At 34.9% G+C, this 17,439-nt stretch overlaps 1 protein-coding gene across 1 annotated transcript in view; it reads left to right on the plus strand.

The window, feature by feature from the left end:
• The window catches only part of PDE3A (phosphodiesterase 3A), a 342,518-nt gene that overhangs the window by 25,797 nt on the left and 299,282 nt on the right, over positions 1 to 17,439 (plus strand). The gene's annotated exons all lie outside the window — the stretch shown is intronic.

Raw genomic sequence — 17,439 nt, forward strand, 5'->3', positions numbered from 1 at the left:
TTCTTCTATATGCTCTAAATGCTTTATTTCCCCACAAAGCATATATAAGTTTTATAACTAAGAAAACAAAAACTATAACAACAAAGCCCCTCCTAGTTTCCCAGTATAAGTGTTCAAAAATATATTTGTAAAATGTTCCTCTTCTAATTTACAGGGTTCCCCTTTTTCCTACTTGGTCTCTTATTAGTTGGTTTACCTCTTTAGTCACCTATCCAAAAGTGGTTAAGCTGTGTGACCCATTACAATTGTACTGGAAAGATAAAGCTGGTCATATTGATGCCTTTATCTCTTAAGTTGGCATGTAGTGCTGTCACTGAAGCTAGTGGCATTTGGTCTGGGTGGTGAGTAAAGGAAGAGGACAGGAGAATTTATAACTCGGCTCTCTAAAGCCAGAATTCTGTCCTTGACCTGGTCTTCTTTCATAGTTTATTAGGAACTTAAATGAAAGGATACTTACTAAATTTTCAGTTGATGAAAAACTGGGGGATACAGGTAATAGTTTAGATGATTGAATATGTGCACAGGTTTGAATAGTGGACAAAGGCTAAGAATATATAATTAAGCAGGAGGAAACATAAAGTTCTATACATTTAATTTTAGAAATACTAACTGTACACTTTCATGATGAGAGAGGTTGGGCTATTGCCTAATACCTGTTGAAAGAATAATAAATACCTAAAGGTTGGTTGACTGCAAGGGCAATCAGGTGGCTGACTCTTAGACAAGGTTTTGGCAGCCTGATTGCCAGAATTCTAAGTCTGCATTTGTAGTATTTCTGACCAGTCCTGCTCACTGTATTTTAAGAGGACTGTTGCCTACTATAAAGTTGTCAGAAAACCTGGAATTTGTAAAATCCCTGCCCTGTCACATATTAACTGGGTGCTTTCGGTAAATTATAGTGCTTAAACACTCAAAGCTTAGATTTTCTTATATAAAAATTAGGGCGTATTCATTTCTCAGACCATGCACCACCACCACCCAAATAGGGTATAAAAACTATCCCGTAGAGATATTTTAAGGATTGTTTGAGATGCTGCCACTAATAATAACCATTATTAACTCTTACATATTGCTTACTGTAAACCAGGCTAAATGATAAGAATTAACAAAGTGCATGAATTTGTTTAAGCCTCATTTAAAACTCTTTGTGGTTGGTACCATTACCTCCTTTTTACAGCTGAAGAAATTGAGGCACAGTGAAAATAACTCCTTTATATTTTACAGTAAATAATACCTTAACGTTTTTGCTTATATACAATGCGCAGGCACTGTTCCATTTGTTTTATTACCTGTATGACCTTTGTCCAGAATTTACAAGTTGGACTCTTTCAAGAAAATTTCTGAGCCCCCTTGGTACCTATAAAGGTTGTAGAATTATATTTGCAAGATATCACAGGGCAGAGTTTGTGTCCTATAAACATACCAACAATGATTTATCAGGTTAATATAGTAAAAGCATAATAAAATCATATCAGGTTCAAATATTTAGTTAATGTAAATTAATGATTTCAACTCTTTCCTAAAATCTTTTGTACCGTCATTTACTTCAAATGAAATAAATGTATTATTTTAAATCTAAACTTGTAAATAAAATCCTGTTGGATATGTATTTTTTTCAAATGTTATTTTATTGAGATATATTCACACACCATGCAGTCTATCCAAAGTATACAATCAGTGGTTCACAGTATCATCATATGGTTGTGTATTCATCACCATGATCAGCTTTAGAACATTTGCATGACTCCAGAAAAAGAAATAAAAAGAAAATCCTAAACATCCCATGCTCCTTCTCCTCTCCTTATTGCCCCCTAGTATTGCATTCTACCCATTTTAAAGACATACAATACAGGTAAGTTACCTAAGACAGTGTAGTATTGTCAGAGATAGATATATAGGTCAGTGGAACAGAGTAAGACATTGGATATGTATTTTAAAAATGGCTTATAAATTATATCCATTAATTCAAAATGATCAAAATGGGCAACCTAGTCTAAATGAGACTCAGCCCATTTTCCTAAATGCCCAAAATGTTGATTATAAGAATACTGATAAAGAAGAGATTTCAAATGAATGAAATTAAAGGAGGGATGCTCATGGGATTATTGATGAAATGTAGGGAAGCTTAGGGGATTTGATGGCTGTTTATTGAATTCTGATTTTTAATTCATTCTATAGAAGCTTATTGATATCCCTCTGTCCATGAGAATGTTCATTTGCACAGAATTACTGGGAATCTCTAGACAGCTGAGTCTAACTTTTTTTTTAAATATGTCAGACACTCTTACCTTTATATCCAAATGAAGTTCTTAATAGGGCTAAACCAAACTTAGGGAAAGTACCTTGTGGTCTATGAGGCATGGGTATGGAGGGTGCAGGAAGAGGGATAGGTTATTATGGAGGAGAAATGGTAGGGCCAACTTGCAAAATTTATTATTTTTTCACATATGTTTTCCACCTTCTGGTAGTATAGGCAATAACGAAACCTTATTTTTATTTTAATTTTCTTAATTTAGACATCTTGTGTCTCATTCTGATTCATTCATGTCCCACTCCAAAAATTCTAACCTGATTACCTTGCATAGTAATAGATTTACTTGGTCCACTGGGAAAAGAAAAGTTAATACTGTTGTGAAAATCTCTAATGAGTATCTGAGTTATGAAAAGCCTAATGTTTCCATAAAAGTGAAAGCGGGCCATCTGAAGAATTATTCTTAAATGCATGTAAAGAATTTAATGAAAATAGACATGGGAACAAATTTTATAGCACCAATGATTGGCTATGATATTCTTGAAACACAGCTTTTATTTGCTTAGTTACTCCTAGATTTCCATTATCCCTAAGAAGCTTCAGTGTTAGGTGAAGATTTTTATAATTGCTTAAAACATGGGAGTTACAAAAACTTTTAATATAAAACCACTAACTTGACCAAAGACACCTTCAGCAAATGTGGATAAAGTTATTTCACTGAATTTATTTAACTATGTTGCTTTTTCCAAACTGATCCTGGTCAAACACCTCGTCATGGAAAGCTGAGAGATAATAGGAAAAGACTAAAATCAATCACGAGACAGCTTTAGCACATTAGTTAGGATTGTACATTTTGAGATAAACCTGAAATTTTATTGCTCTGCTAGTCATTACACATAGTTATAGACTATTAATGGGTAGGAAAAGCTGAGAAAAGTCTGATTTTAGTTGTTTTCTACTATAGAAGCAAAGAAACTTCTCTTTACAAATAACAAAAGAATGTGGACATGACACTTTTTTTTTTAAAGAAACATTCAATGCTTCACTTTTCACTATGCTTTTTCAGCAAGGAGGAGATGATTTTTTTTTCAGCTGCAAAATCAGTATAACAATATGCTCAATCCCTAAAACTGTTGTAAGGATGATATAACTATATACGGTGAGCCTTTTGCATGCTTTTTTCTATGTTGCTTTAAACACTCAATTGTATATTCATGTTTTCAATCTAATGATTCCAAACAGGACAAAACTTTGTGTAAGAATGACTGAATTTGACAAATAAATTAATTCCTGTAGTCTAAACGCTTTGGAAGCATCCTCTGCTTGCACTGTCTGCATAGTTCTTCGTCAGTCCTGACATGTTCCCTTCTACTTTGGGGCATCCGCGAGCAGCTACTCTAGCACTCATCCATTTTCTGTCTCAAGTGCTGTGGCATCCGGGTGATAGGACTGCAGTTATCATTTTACCTTCCTAAGGTCTATTTCTGTGTTCTGGCACATCCTTGCATAAGCTGTATATTTATATATATATATATATTTTGATTAATTAAAAAATTTTTAAAAAAAATATAGCTATGTTTTTAAGAATAAGGAGCTGGTACCTGAGCCAGAGATTCTGGAGAACGGAAAGTCTTGAGACTGTCGCTGTCTCAAGGAGCAATAAGAGAAGACACTGATGATGATGAGTGCAGTAGCTGAGTTCGTTGTTCTCAAGGCTCGTTTTGACTCTTTAATGTTAACATTTTTACCTACACTTTTATTTCTCTCACTTGTTTGTTGTTTTCCGTACTGCTAATTTTCCTAAAAAATCCTGTACATTTTACAAATATCACAATTCTCACACGATTGAGGTATGTATTATTATTTATGTAACGGGTCTGAGTAACTTACTATGATCTCATTGTATATCAGATTTGAGTCCAGGTCTGTCTGTCTGAGTCCAGCTCTGAAGGCTTTCTGTTTTCCAGAATACAACTTTCTTCAAAGTAATAATCGTTATATGAAGACTGTCCCTTCCATTTCTACTCTCATTCTCCCAGTTGGGCTCATCATATCATATTGAGCAGATTATTGTGGCAGCTTCCTAAACTGATTTCCCTGCCCCATAGATTTTAAATATTTGTCCATTCCCTGCACTACTGCATTATATTTTTATGATACAGAATTCTAAAAGATAGCAGTTTTGTTGAATGTTAATATAAAATGATGTTAATATAAAAGATAAAATGATGAAGGAAAGTAGTTTGTGGTTCTTTGTTGCCTTCAAAATAAAATAAACACCTCTTAATTTGGACTTCTTGACCCCCTCTTATTTGATTTCATGGACTGGATGGGAACAGATGTTAGTATTTTTACTTTTCGGTGCTATAGTTCTGAGGTGTAGTCAGTTTGAGAACCACAGATACAATTCATCTCCATTATTTTAGTATTGGAAACCAGGTAATGTAAGTGACTAGAGGCAATTGAAAGTAGAATCAAGATCTCCATATTTAGATTTTTTTTCTGTTAATAAATAATATTAATCACATGTTTTTTTTCCAAAAAACTTTACAGGATGAATTTATCTAAAGACATTTTGTATAGACTGAAAAGTTGGCCTTTTGAGGGTATCAACAGTCTCCTTGAATTTAAACCTAATTTAACAGCGACATTAAGATTAAAAGCAACAATTTTGAATCATTGGCATTCTGTTTCCTCTATAGAACTTTTGAATAAGTAGGAAGCTAAGACAGAGAGTAATGAGCTCAATTAGTTTAAAATATGTCAATTGAGCAATTCATCCTAGTGTTAAAAGTGCCTGCTTTTTTAATGATTAAAGCAAGATAAGTCTGTATCCTGATTGCAGGAGAATAACCCCTCAGAGGCACAAGGTCATGTTGATTTAATCTTAACTCTGAGCTGTTAGTCTTAAATACTTTATGATGTGGTATTCTGGATCAGCACATGTTTCAGGGAAACACAAACTTGGGTACTAGTAAGATTATATTTAAAAGTCAAAAAAGGAAAAGAAGTCTTGCATATGGATAAAAGTTAGTGGATGAAAGAAAGTTATAGAGAAATAATATATAGCTCCTGCACATTGTATAGTGTTGGTAGTTGAGCCATGTATCTCAGAAAAACATGTTCTTAAACTTAATCCCTTCTTGTTAGGTGTGAATCCATTGTAAATAGGACCTTTTGAAGATGTTATTTTTAGTTTAGCTGTTGCCAAATGAATCAGTTTGGCATTTAATCTGGATTACTGGAATCCTTTAAAGCAAAATGAAATTCAGGCATAGAGAAAGCCACAGAAAGAAGCAGCAGCCGGAAGTGAGCGGAACCCAGAAAAGAAAGAAGACACTGCCATGTGCATTGCCATGTGAGAAAAGTCAAAAACCAAAGGATTGTCACTGCCGGCAACTGACTCCAGAATGCCCCTGTCTTCTGGGAGAACCCATCACACCTTGCTGATACCTCGATTTTTGGACTTCTGGCCTTGAAACTGTGAATCAATAAATTCCCATTGTTTAAGCCAGCCCCTTATGTGATATTTGTTTTAGCAACCAGGAAACTAAGATGTGCAACAAAGTCTTTTTCTTCTCTTTCTTAAGGAATGCCATCACATGGGTTTTTATTGTTGTTGTTAAATTGATAAACTTATTTTATGTTCTTAGTGTGTGGGTGTGTACACAGCATGCACAATGACTAATTTTTTTCTAGGTAACTCAAGGTCTTCATTACCAACTTGTAACGTTTTTAAATGCAGCAGTACAATAACATTCTCAGAGACCATTAAAATACTTAGAGATGCTTGCCTGATGCTGAATGGCTCGACTTTCTGTGCTTCTGTATTATTATATGTGCCTCTTTAAACTTTTATTCTCTCCCTCATAGAAGTTCAGTGTGTTTAGCAGACACTTTATCTTTGATTCCTTTGCTAGGAAGAATTGGAATTTTGCAAGGAAAAGTACTTAACTATACTTGCTAAATTAACAGTCGTATTTACTCACAGTTGTAGGTCAGTGGGCTCCAGGTGGAAGCCTGAAGATGGCAATATATCTTTACTATGTAGGACAGAGCTTAGGATGTGTGGTCCACAATTGCATTTACCATCCAGGGCCCTTTTCTCCATTATAACTAGATTTATAAATGTATTATGAATGGAAGAGTTTGTTGGGATTGTTTTAAAGGAAATTAAGACACTAAAATCTTGAAGGTTCTGTGGCTTAGAATTTAAGTTTTAATTAATTATGGGATCTTTCAGAGTCTCAAGTTAGCTTTTATAAATTTATGATTATTATTTTAAAAGCACTTCCGGTAAGTTTACCTGTAAGCAGCATTATATTTCTTTATTGATTAGAAGAAGAAAAGCAACTGGTAATGAAAAATGATTTTTTTTTTTTGTAGAATTTCACTACATTTCAGTCTCTTCTTTTACTGAATATAGTAACACTTTTTTTCTTACCAGCCAAACTTGATTAGAAAAGTCCTATATATAACGTCATATTTTAGAAATCTATAAAAAGCATGCATGAAGATAAAATGTTAAACATGTATATTCCCTTTATAATATATTAATACAGAACTTTAAATGAAAGCTTATGTTAGTTAAAAAAAATTGATATTCTTAATGATGTTTTTTACACTGGTATTTGCACTGCTGTTTGGCGCCATAGATATTAGAAAAAACTTCATTATTAAAGGGAACATTCTCCTTGGAAAATTGGTTTAAGTTGACTCTCCTTTAATTTGCATATAGCTTTAATTAAAGAGTTTATTTTCATAAGAGTTATTCTAGATATTTTATTCCAAAGTAAATGAATTTTTAAGTAACTATTTTGATGTAACATCTGTTCTTATTTTTTCCTATTCAGAATATTCTGTTCAAATAATCCATATTTATATTCTCTAAGTTATACTAAAAACTTTTAAAGTAAATAAATAATCTTGCAGAGTTATATAATTTATTATCACTATTTCCCTCATCATAGTTTTCATTTAATTCACTACATTTCTCAAGATTTTCAACAGACTTTTCTGGGTGCTGCGGGAAATTTAAAATCTATGACAGCATTACTTGTGTGTACATATTTTATTTCTGCTGCATAATTCCCAAAGTGGAATGATATATTGGTTGAGAGCCTGGACTCTGTAAAGCCCTGGAAGCTTTTGCCTGCCTGCCTTCCTCCCAATCTCCCTCCCTCCTCCTCTCCTCCCCTCCCCTTTCTCTTCCCTCTCCCCTCCCCTTCCCTCCCCCTCCCTTCCCCCTTCCCTTCCTTCTCCCCTCCCCCCCCCCCCTCTTCCCTTCCTTTCCCTCCCTTCCTCCCTCCTTTTTTTCCTGGAAATGAAACATTTGTTTCAATTCAAATGCTACACAAAACCCAAATACATAGGCTAACAAACAACAAAACAAAACAAAACAAAAACCTCTGATGGAAGCAGGTTAAAGCAGTGTGGTGGGCCCAGACCTCCAGCCATTTCATCATCTCCACTGAATTCCTCCTTCCCTACCACAGGTGAGGGATATCTGGGGCTTAGAAATGATTTGTTTCTGGACTATTTGAGGTCTTAATGGTTATGATGTTTGTAAATCAGTGACACAGCTTGAAGCCACAGGGAACTTTCTATCTTGAGTATGTTTTACTTTCTCTTATTCTATTTTAACTATTTTCACCAGCTTTGGTCATTTCTTGAGCTCTTCCTAGAAAACATTGTTCTCTGACTCGCATATATTTACTGTTACTAGCTTTTTTGTTTAAAGATGAAACAGAGCTATTTTCCTTAAAAACAAATTTAAAAAGTAGAAGAGACTTCTTACCAACAACTTTGATGCTATCTGTGGAGAACATTTTCTTTTTGAAAATTGTCAAGACTGTAACCCTATGATAGAAGAGAAAAGTATTCATTTTTGCTTGTAAGGAATACTTTCAAAATGAAGCTACTGAATGCAAAATAATAAACATATGAAGTATTACAGTTGGAAATTATCAGAGTAGTGAGATATTAAGCTGCCCACCCAAATCAGTAATTGTTCCTATATTTCTAAGACAAATGTTTATTTAGCCACTACTTGGATGTCTCTAATGAAAGAGAACACACCACACTCAAATCAGTGTAAGAAAGCAATGTGTGTATTAGAAAGAAAAGGTGGTTGGAATCAGTTGGATTTTGATACAAATTGTGGTTCTGCTACTTCTTAGTAGTTATTTGATATTGGGCAAGTCATTGAATTTCTTAACTTGGATTTTTCCTTCTATTAAATGAGAATTTAAGTCCCAACTCTGCAAGTTTGTTGAGAGATAATTTAAATATAAGTAAATTAAGTAATTAAAGTATTATAACATACAAAGTTATTTAGTAAAATATTGCGTTAGGATGACTGTTGTGTTGAGTCAAAATATGCCCTGTGGTAACTGACTCTTTCCTCCTGATATTTGTAGTCTGCAGCCCCTGATACATTCGAAAAAACGGAAGACTACTCTCATTTCCTTCTTAGGATTCCTGAGTCTTCTCTCCAGGCTAAAGACAACCATTTAATGCAATTGTCCTTTGTTGTCTGTTTTTCTTATCTCTCGCCATCTTTCCTCTTCCCTTGGATGTACTTATAGTCAATCTTATTGAGGTACTGGGTTATACTAACTGTAGTCTTTGTCTAGCAGCCACGCTTGCTTGCTTGCTTGCTTGGCATTATCTTATTATCTTGGCCCTACATGACTGGTACTAAGCTGAGAAATGAGATTTTGATCCCAAATCTTTGGTTTTAGGACTCTGTGTGAATTAAGGGATCTTTTCTAAAATTCAAAAGCTATAGGATTGAGCAACAGAGGAGTCAATGTACAGAAAAAACAAATAAGATATTTAGGATCAGCATAGAGGGAAGGAAGGAAGAAAGGAGAGACTGGGAGAGAGAGAGGAGCAGAGACAGAAAGATCTCATATACTTTAGGATTCTTGGTTCTACTTTGTCCCTGATGCTGTACTATGTTCCTGTCCCTGGTTCTGTGACATACCCCACTTCTAAGCTATCTAAGAATTAGTTTCTGTTACAATACTTTATTTCATCAAAAGATGCTGGTCAACAACCTACACAGTAGGAGAAAATAATTGGAAACTATGTATCTGATAACAATTTAATATCTAGAAAATATAAAGAAGCCCTATAATCCAACAGTAAAATGACAATCAAATTTAAAAATGGGCAAAGGACATGAGTAGGCATTTATTCAAAGAAGATACATAAGTGGCCAAGAAACATGAAAAGATGCTCGACATTACCAGCCATTAGTGAAATGCAAATCAAAACCACGATAAGATACTACTTCATACTCACCAGAATGGATCTTAAACAACAACAACAACAAACAGGAAATAACACATGTTGGTGAGGATGTGGAGATTTAGGAACCCTCCTACATTGCTGTTGGTGAAACTTGCAGTGAACCAGTTTGGCTGTATCCCAGAAAGTTGACATACCCAAGGTATATTCTCTATGTACTCTAGATACCACAAAATATTGAAAGCAGGGGCTTGAACAAATATTTGCACATCAAGATTCATAACAACATTATTCACAGTAGCCAAAAGGTAGAAATATCTCAAGTATCCATCATCAAAACGTGAATGGATAAACAAAATGTGATATATACATACAGTAGAATATTACTTAGTCATAGAAATGATTGGAATTCTGATACATGTTACAACTGGAAGAATCTTGAAAATATTATCCTAAGTGAAAGAAGCTAGCTAATCCCCAAAGGACAAATCTTACAGAATTTCACTTATATGTGATCCCTTAGACCATGCAGGTATTAATCTACAGAGAGAAAATAGATTCTGGTTACCAGGAGCTGGGGTGGAGTAGGAATGAGAGTTAATGTTTAGTGGGTGCAGAGTTACTGTTTGGGGTGTCGAAAGATTTTGGAAACGCATGATCAGGATGGTGATACAACCTCGTGAATTTGATTAATCCTACTGAGTTGTATACTTGAAAATGGTTAAAATGGGACATTTTAAGTTGTATGTATGTTACCAGAATGAAAATCTTTTAAAAGAAAAGGATACTTATCATTGTAAGATCACCCAATTCAGAGATACAAAATTGTGAAAAGATATTTTAATATAGTAATCTATTTTATGAACATTTCTGTTTAAGTCTAGGGCTCAGAACTGAATATCATAATGCTCCCCCCCAACCCCTCAAAAAATAGTGGCACTAAAACCCAGCATATTTCCTGTTCTATTCACAGAGCCCTTATCTAGTGTCTCCAGCTGCCTATGAGACATTTCCATATAGATGTTCTCATCAAATAGATTTGACAATTCGTCCTCTTCTTCCCTGGCAGGCTAGATCCACTTCATTTCAATAACATACCATTTCCCCATCTTCTGAGCTAGTGATCTAAGAGGAATTTTAAATTCTTTTCTTTCTTTAATCCCTATCTGACATCATAATCTGGCATTTCTTATGTTGACATTATGTTGTGATTTTACCATTTTTTTCCTTCTTTATCATCCCTTTGACAACAGCAGGATTTAAGTCTTTATCACACTGAGTCTTAGTTAATGAAATAATATCTTAACAGGTTTGTGACATTTCCCTCTCTGCTCATAGCCATAACCTATAATGTGGGATTATCGAGAATGGAGCCCCATGCATTGCTAAAACAGAAAGGTCCTCACAAACACCCTTCTTGCTAAAAACATGACACTTCCTTGCCTGACATTCCCCATCTAGTCTAGCTTCTTTTGCTTAAAGTTTGAGGCTTCATAATCTAGTTCAACGCTTTTCCTTTTATCATCTGATTACCATGTACTTAAATGTATGCGCCATCATTATTAGCCAAGGGCCTTCATTTCAGTCTTTTCACTTCAAAAGTCATTTAAGTGTCTCTGCAAAAACCAGTGCATATACTCCTCTTCCTTTTTGCCTTCCATTCCTCTCACATGAAAAAATTCAACTTATTTCTCATGATCTATCCAAATACATTTATGCTGTATGGTTTTAAGTTTGGATTTTTAAGTTAGGAAACATAATTCTGAAAAAAAGAAAACCTAGAAGGAAAGTATTACTAGGTTTTTCTTTGTTTGTTTGTTTTTGCCTACTGAGTAACACACAGGCAACCTTTTAAATCTAAATTTAGTGTAGCACCATTCCAATACTAGAAAGATTTGATGTAGATAGACAGACAATGATCATCAGCTAAATAACCACGAAAGGCAAAAAGAAAAGAAAACTGATTCAGCATTATTGGCAACGGCTGTTTTAGCACGTGAAATGCTGGGCATCTTAAATAGGTGGAATTTGGGTACTGTGTAGAGAATTTTGTTTTGCCCTTTTGTTTTTTTGTTTCTCTTGAACTGCTCTGTGTTCTCTGTACCTCTCTTGGTCCTTTTCTGAAACTTGAACTCAAGATCACTGTTGAGTGGGAAGATGATTCTTACACATTCTTTTCCTCCAATTCAGGTGGATGGTATTTATCAGCTTGGCCTTGATTTCCCTAATTTCTATTAAGATTGAACAGTATCATATAAGCTGTGAAAATGAGATACCGAGTTTGAGTAAGGAAGTGTACATTTAAAGTCCTCATGGATATATTAGCTCATACTGTATATGTGGCATAAAGCAGAAATATAATTCAATTTAATAGCAATGCATTGAATACCAATGATGCCCTGTGCTAAGAATAAAGTGATGAACAAAGTAATACTAACCTGCCCTTGTTGGATTTTATAGTCTAGTAGGAATATATTAGGTGATTGCAAGTATGTTGAATATGATTAAAGGGTCGTAGAATACTGATAGCTCTGGGAGAGCATAGCAAGGGAATTTTACCTTGGCTACAGGGTCAGTGAAAGCCTTCTCAGGAAGTGTCAGTTCAGTTGGTATGTGTAGATTGAGCGGGAAGAAGCCAGGCAAGGAGAGTTTTCAAATAGAGGAAATAACATATGCGAAGGCTGAAGGCTGTAGAGCGAGAGAGAGCTATCCTATAGAATGTTGGGGAAATTTAAAAAGCAGTCAGCATGCCTGCTGAGAGCCAGAGAGAATGCAGAGAGCCAGAGAGAGTGGTTGCTGGAGAGCAAGTTTTAAGGAGGTGTACAGCAAACCTGAAAAGTGACAGATTGGTGTGAGCCGGATGATTCACGATCTGGTTCTTCCTGTTTAGGATTTTGAACGTAACTCTGATGGAATTCAATTTAATAACTATTCATTGAATACCAATGATGCCCTGTGCCTATTTGAAGGCTTAATTGGGGAACTATTGTGACTGGATTTGTGTTTTGAAATGACTGTTCACTTACATTGTGGGAAATGAAATCGGAGGGGTCAGAAGTGGATGTGGGAATGCCAGCAGCCTGAACAACAGATGACAGCGCTTTGCGCTAGGGTAATAGTAGTAGGGAGAGGGGAGAAAGAGATATTTTAGAGGTATTTAAATAGCAGATAAAAACATGGTCTGTGAATTCTGTTATACTCAAGGGGTGATAGGAAGGCAGGAGGCAAGAACACCTTTCAGGTTTCTGTCTTGAGTGGTTAGATGAAAAATGATGGAACATTATTCCTGAGATAGTGGCAACCAGGAAAAGGGCAGATTCTGGGGAGCACTCTGAAAAGGAGTTCTGTGGCAGCTCTTGTTGAGTTGGATAAGACCTCTCAGTAAGAGTTAACAAATAACCAGGGATGAGATGAGAAGCAAGGCCTGGACTGAAGGTCCAGAACTTAGAATGATCCCCCCACAGATGGCCAGGAAGGCCGTGGAAATAAACGAAATCCTCTGGGGAGTTTGTAGAAAAAGAAGAGTTCTTCAGAACACGTATATTTAGTAAGTGTGTAGAGGTTTGCTGAGGGCAGATCACTTTTTCTTTTCTTTTGAACCAAGGTCACTGGCATGTGCGGCAAGAATTCTGCCATTGAGCCACCGTTGCCTGTCCCAGATCGCTTTTAATATAAAATTATATAGCAGGGATCAATCTTGTAGGTCTTCCAATCTGATACATTCACAGTAAAGTTGAGAAAACTGAAATCCCCCCAGGATAAGTGATTTTCTACAAGTCGGGACACAGAGAGTCTCCCAAGTCTATGTTTCTAGTGTAGATTTTTTTGTTTTTTTTTTTTTAAATCCAATTCAGCCTTTTAAAGTTTTGTGTCTGCATTGAATTAGAAGTTATGGGGTGAAAGCTTTATTTTTTCCCTGTGTTCACACTTAATATTCTTTGGTGACACTGAAATTTAAGATATCTGTAAAGTAATCAACTTTGTTGAAGTATATGCATTGTCCTCGCTTATAAAAATTATTGAATAAAATAAAACAAAACATTACGTGGTTTCCTGCATTGTTCATGCTGCTACTTCTGTGTGACTAGAGTATCATGTGCTTCCTTTTCATAGTCCTTATAGGTTTCCCTGATAACTCTCAGTTCCCTGAAAACAGCTGCTCTTTTCAGTCTAATCACCAAATCCAGAAAAACACAGTGCCAGGCAAAATGTAAATCATGTTTGCTGAATGGATGAAACATACAGAACTATGAGACTATAAATTTTTTAAAGACAGAGAATCACTTATTCTTTTTTCTTCTGGACGAAGTACAGATATTTGCCCATAGTAGCAACACAATTATGTTGAGCTATTATTAATTTATAAAGCTTGTTTTTTATCATGGTTTAGACAAAGGGCAAAATTTGTATTTTTAAGAGCAAAAGGTTGAGTTTTTAAAATCGAGTCTCAGAAGGAAATACTGTTATTAAATATAAAAAATGTCAAACATAATAAAATTCTGATTAAAAAAATTGCACATTACTTTTTAACCTAAAGCTCAAGCCTTATTAGATTATTGATGGGGTTAATGACACATTTTTTTAACCCTCTAAAATATCTTTTATTTAAAGGCCGTCTTTTGAAACCACAGAATGTAGAGATAGTTATGTTCTATTTATTGCTGATTTCTCTCTTTCTATTTTTTGCTTTCTTTTGTGTATCTTGCCCACAGCAGCTGTTTCCCTGACCCTTACTCCAACCCACAGGCTTTCCCACGCTCCTTTTTTGGCTGTAGTTTGGCACTGATCCTTACTTTGACAAATAAAACACTTGTCTGAATTGTAGTTAGGGCCAAGCTACAATCCATCAGGTTTCCCATAAGGAATGATTATATTCATTTTTACCCCAAAACAGGGTGATTGTTTTGTGATAAATATTTGGTTTACTTTGAATAAGTTTTCAGCCTCCTATTTAATTCCATATTCCTTAGTAAAATGCTAATAGATTATGTTAAGGTTTTATAAATTGAATGTGGCTAAAGCATGGGACTTTAGAGTTGGGGATGAGACAAAGAGGCAGCATGGGCTTCAGAGTTCGACTGAAATGAGGTTGAGTTCAAACTTGGACACAAATTAGCTGTGTGACGCTGATTGTGATATTCAATTTCTATGAGGGTTTGCTTCCTCATCTATAAAATGAGATAATAACCATATGACAGAGTTGTTGCAAGTGTTAAAAATAATATGTATAAAGCACTAAGGAGTATATCTTAAACACTTGATAAATGGTAGCTAATAGTAACATCCTCTAATCTAATACTTCATTTTTTCTAAGAGGAAACTGAAGTAGTTTGCCCAAGGCCTCACATCTAGTTAGTTGTAGAAAGAAGAGGATTAATCCAAATGCCCTGGATAGCCCCAGGTGCTCTTATAGCAATGTGTATCCCTGTGCCTTTTGGAACTTTGATCCAAAATTGATCATTTTAATGGATTTGAAACAAACACATGATGAGCTCCATGACTGTTTGCTTAGACATATAAATCAATATTGTTCAATCTAAGATATGAGCCATGAACTCATGCATCAACAGTATCTCTAGCACAGCAGGGAAGTTTCCCAAATTCTTGTGTAGATGCGTGTGAATTGTGGTGGTCACAGAAGGAATAAGTGACTTAGACCAAAATTCTCACTGGTCTAAGTCACTTATCCAAGCCATCTTGGATGCAGGAGTCTGATGATGAGTGGTCTAAATTATAAAAAACAAAACCACACAAAACTACTCTTACGTTTGTTTTCTTACTTAGAAATATTAAAATCAAATGAAACTGTTTTCTGCTGAAGTATATATTCCCAAGAGCTATCTAATATATTTTAAGTGTGCAAAGAAGGAAAAATAATGGTTCAGTCAATAAGTGAAGTAATAATTGAATGATTTTAGACATGAAAGGTGGGTGCAGCCCACTTTTGTGATGTGTGCACATATCTGTTATTGTGTGTCACTAAGTGATCACAATTTAAGATAAGACCAGAATTAAACATTAAAAAGCATTTAATAGCCACTGTATGTGCCAGGAATATTACAATAAATAACATTTCCTAAAGTTATACATTTTCCTCCAACTTTTGGAGGTGTGTTTTTTTTTTGTTTTGTTTTTTCCTCATACTGTGTAGAGTAATATAACTTTTGGTTTATGTCTAGTTTAGGTTTTCTTTTTAAGACTTTCTCTGAATGTGAACATCATTTCCTAAAGCCCTCAAGAAATAATGAGAGAATCAAGGAACCTTACCAAATTCCTTAAATTTAAATTTTCTAGTCAGTGTCTTTAGTGTGTATGAAAATTCTTCTTTGCTCACATACCTCAAATGTGGATGGACATGAATATACGCTGTGGGCTATGTTTAGTCACTTTTAGTTTATGAAGAGCCCTCCTTTTGGAATAGATGTTGTGTATAGCTGTGAAATAATTTAAATTCAGATGAATAACCTCTTAATTTTATCTTCAAAGAATACCAGTTGGGATATTATGATTTTTCCTTATAAATTTATTCTTATTAAGGGAACACATTGCTTCCTTTTATTTAAAACAGAAATACAAATTCTACAAAATGATGGTGCAAACCTTAACTAAAATATATGTTATGTTTAAATGGTGAGAAGTTTTGTTCCTGCAACTAGAATTCATCCTGTAATAAGGGCTTAACTACTCTGTAAGTAAATGCCTTTAGTTTAACCTTTCCCTTGTACTTCATATGCATCATTAGCTAATAGAACCATTTATATGGTATTTCTGTAGCAGTCTTTAATTTTTAGAACCAGTTTACTTTTTTTTCTTAACTTTTTTATTGTATAGTATAACATATATACAAAGCAAAGAAATAAAAAAGCAATAGTTTTCAAAGCACTCTTCAACAAGTAGTAACAGGACAGATCCCGGAATTTGTCATGGGCTATTATACCATCATCTCAGATTTTCCTCCTTGCTGCTCCAGAATATAGGAGGCTAGAAGGCTTATATATATATATTTTTTTTATCATCATAATTGACTTTTTTCCTTCCTTTTTTTGTGAAAAGTAACATTTATACAAAAAAGCAATAAATTTCAAAGCACAGCACAAATTAGTTGTAGAACATATTTCAGGGTTTGACATGGGTTACAATTCCACAATTTTAGGTTTTTACTTCTAGCTGCTCTAAGATACTAGAGACTAAAAAAGATATAAATTTAATGATTCAGCATTCGTATTCATTTGGTAAATCCTATCTTCACTGTATAACTCCACCATCACCTTTGATCTTTCTATCCCTCTGTTTAGGGGTATTTGGGCTATGGCCAAACTTCATGTTGGAAGGGTCTGTCAATAATATGGGGTAGGGAGATGAAACTAGTTGATGTTCTGGAGAGGCTAGGCCCTATAGTTTTCAGGACTTAACTGGACCAGGGACCCATCTGCAGGTTGTAGGTTTCTAGAAAGTTACACTAGTGCATGGAACCCTTGTGGAATCTTATATATTGCGCTAGGTATTCTTTAGAGTTGGCTGGAATGGTCCTGGTTGGGGTTTGACAGGTTATGATAGGTAGCAAGGAAGATTGCATAAGAGCAACCTTCAGAGTAACCTCTCAACTCTGAACTCTCTCTGCCACTACTGATACTTTATTAGTTACACTTCTTTTCCCCCTTTTGGTCAGGATGGAATTGTTGATCCCATGGTGAGAACCGATTTACTTTTTAAAAATATAAATTGGCAGTACACAAATTACTGTTATATTAAAAAGACATTTTTAAGTCTAATGTTAGAATGATATAGTTTCCTTTTTTTTTTTATTTGCATGGGCAGGCACCAGGAATCAAACCTGGGTCTCTGGCATGGAAGGCAAGAGATACAATTTCCTTTTTATAAGGATTTTAAAAATGGGTTTAATTGGAAACTGGTTAGTGGATCACAGATTGTAT

This window comes from Tamandua tetradactyla, chromosome 7, assembly GCF_023851605.1.
Source record: "Tamandua tetradactyla isolate mTamTet1 chromosome 7, mTamTet1.pri, whole genome shotgun sequence".
Classification (NCBI taxonomy): Eukaryota; Metazoa; Chordata; class Mammalia; order Pilosa; family Myrmecophagidae; genus Tamandua; species Tamandua tetradactyla.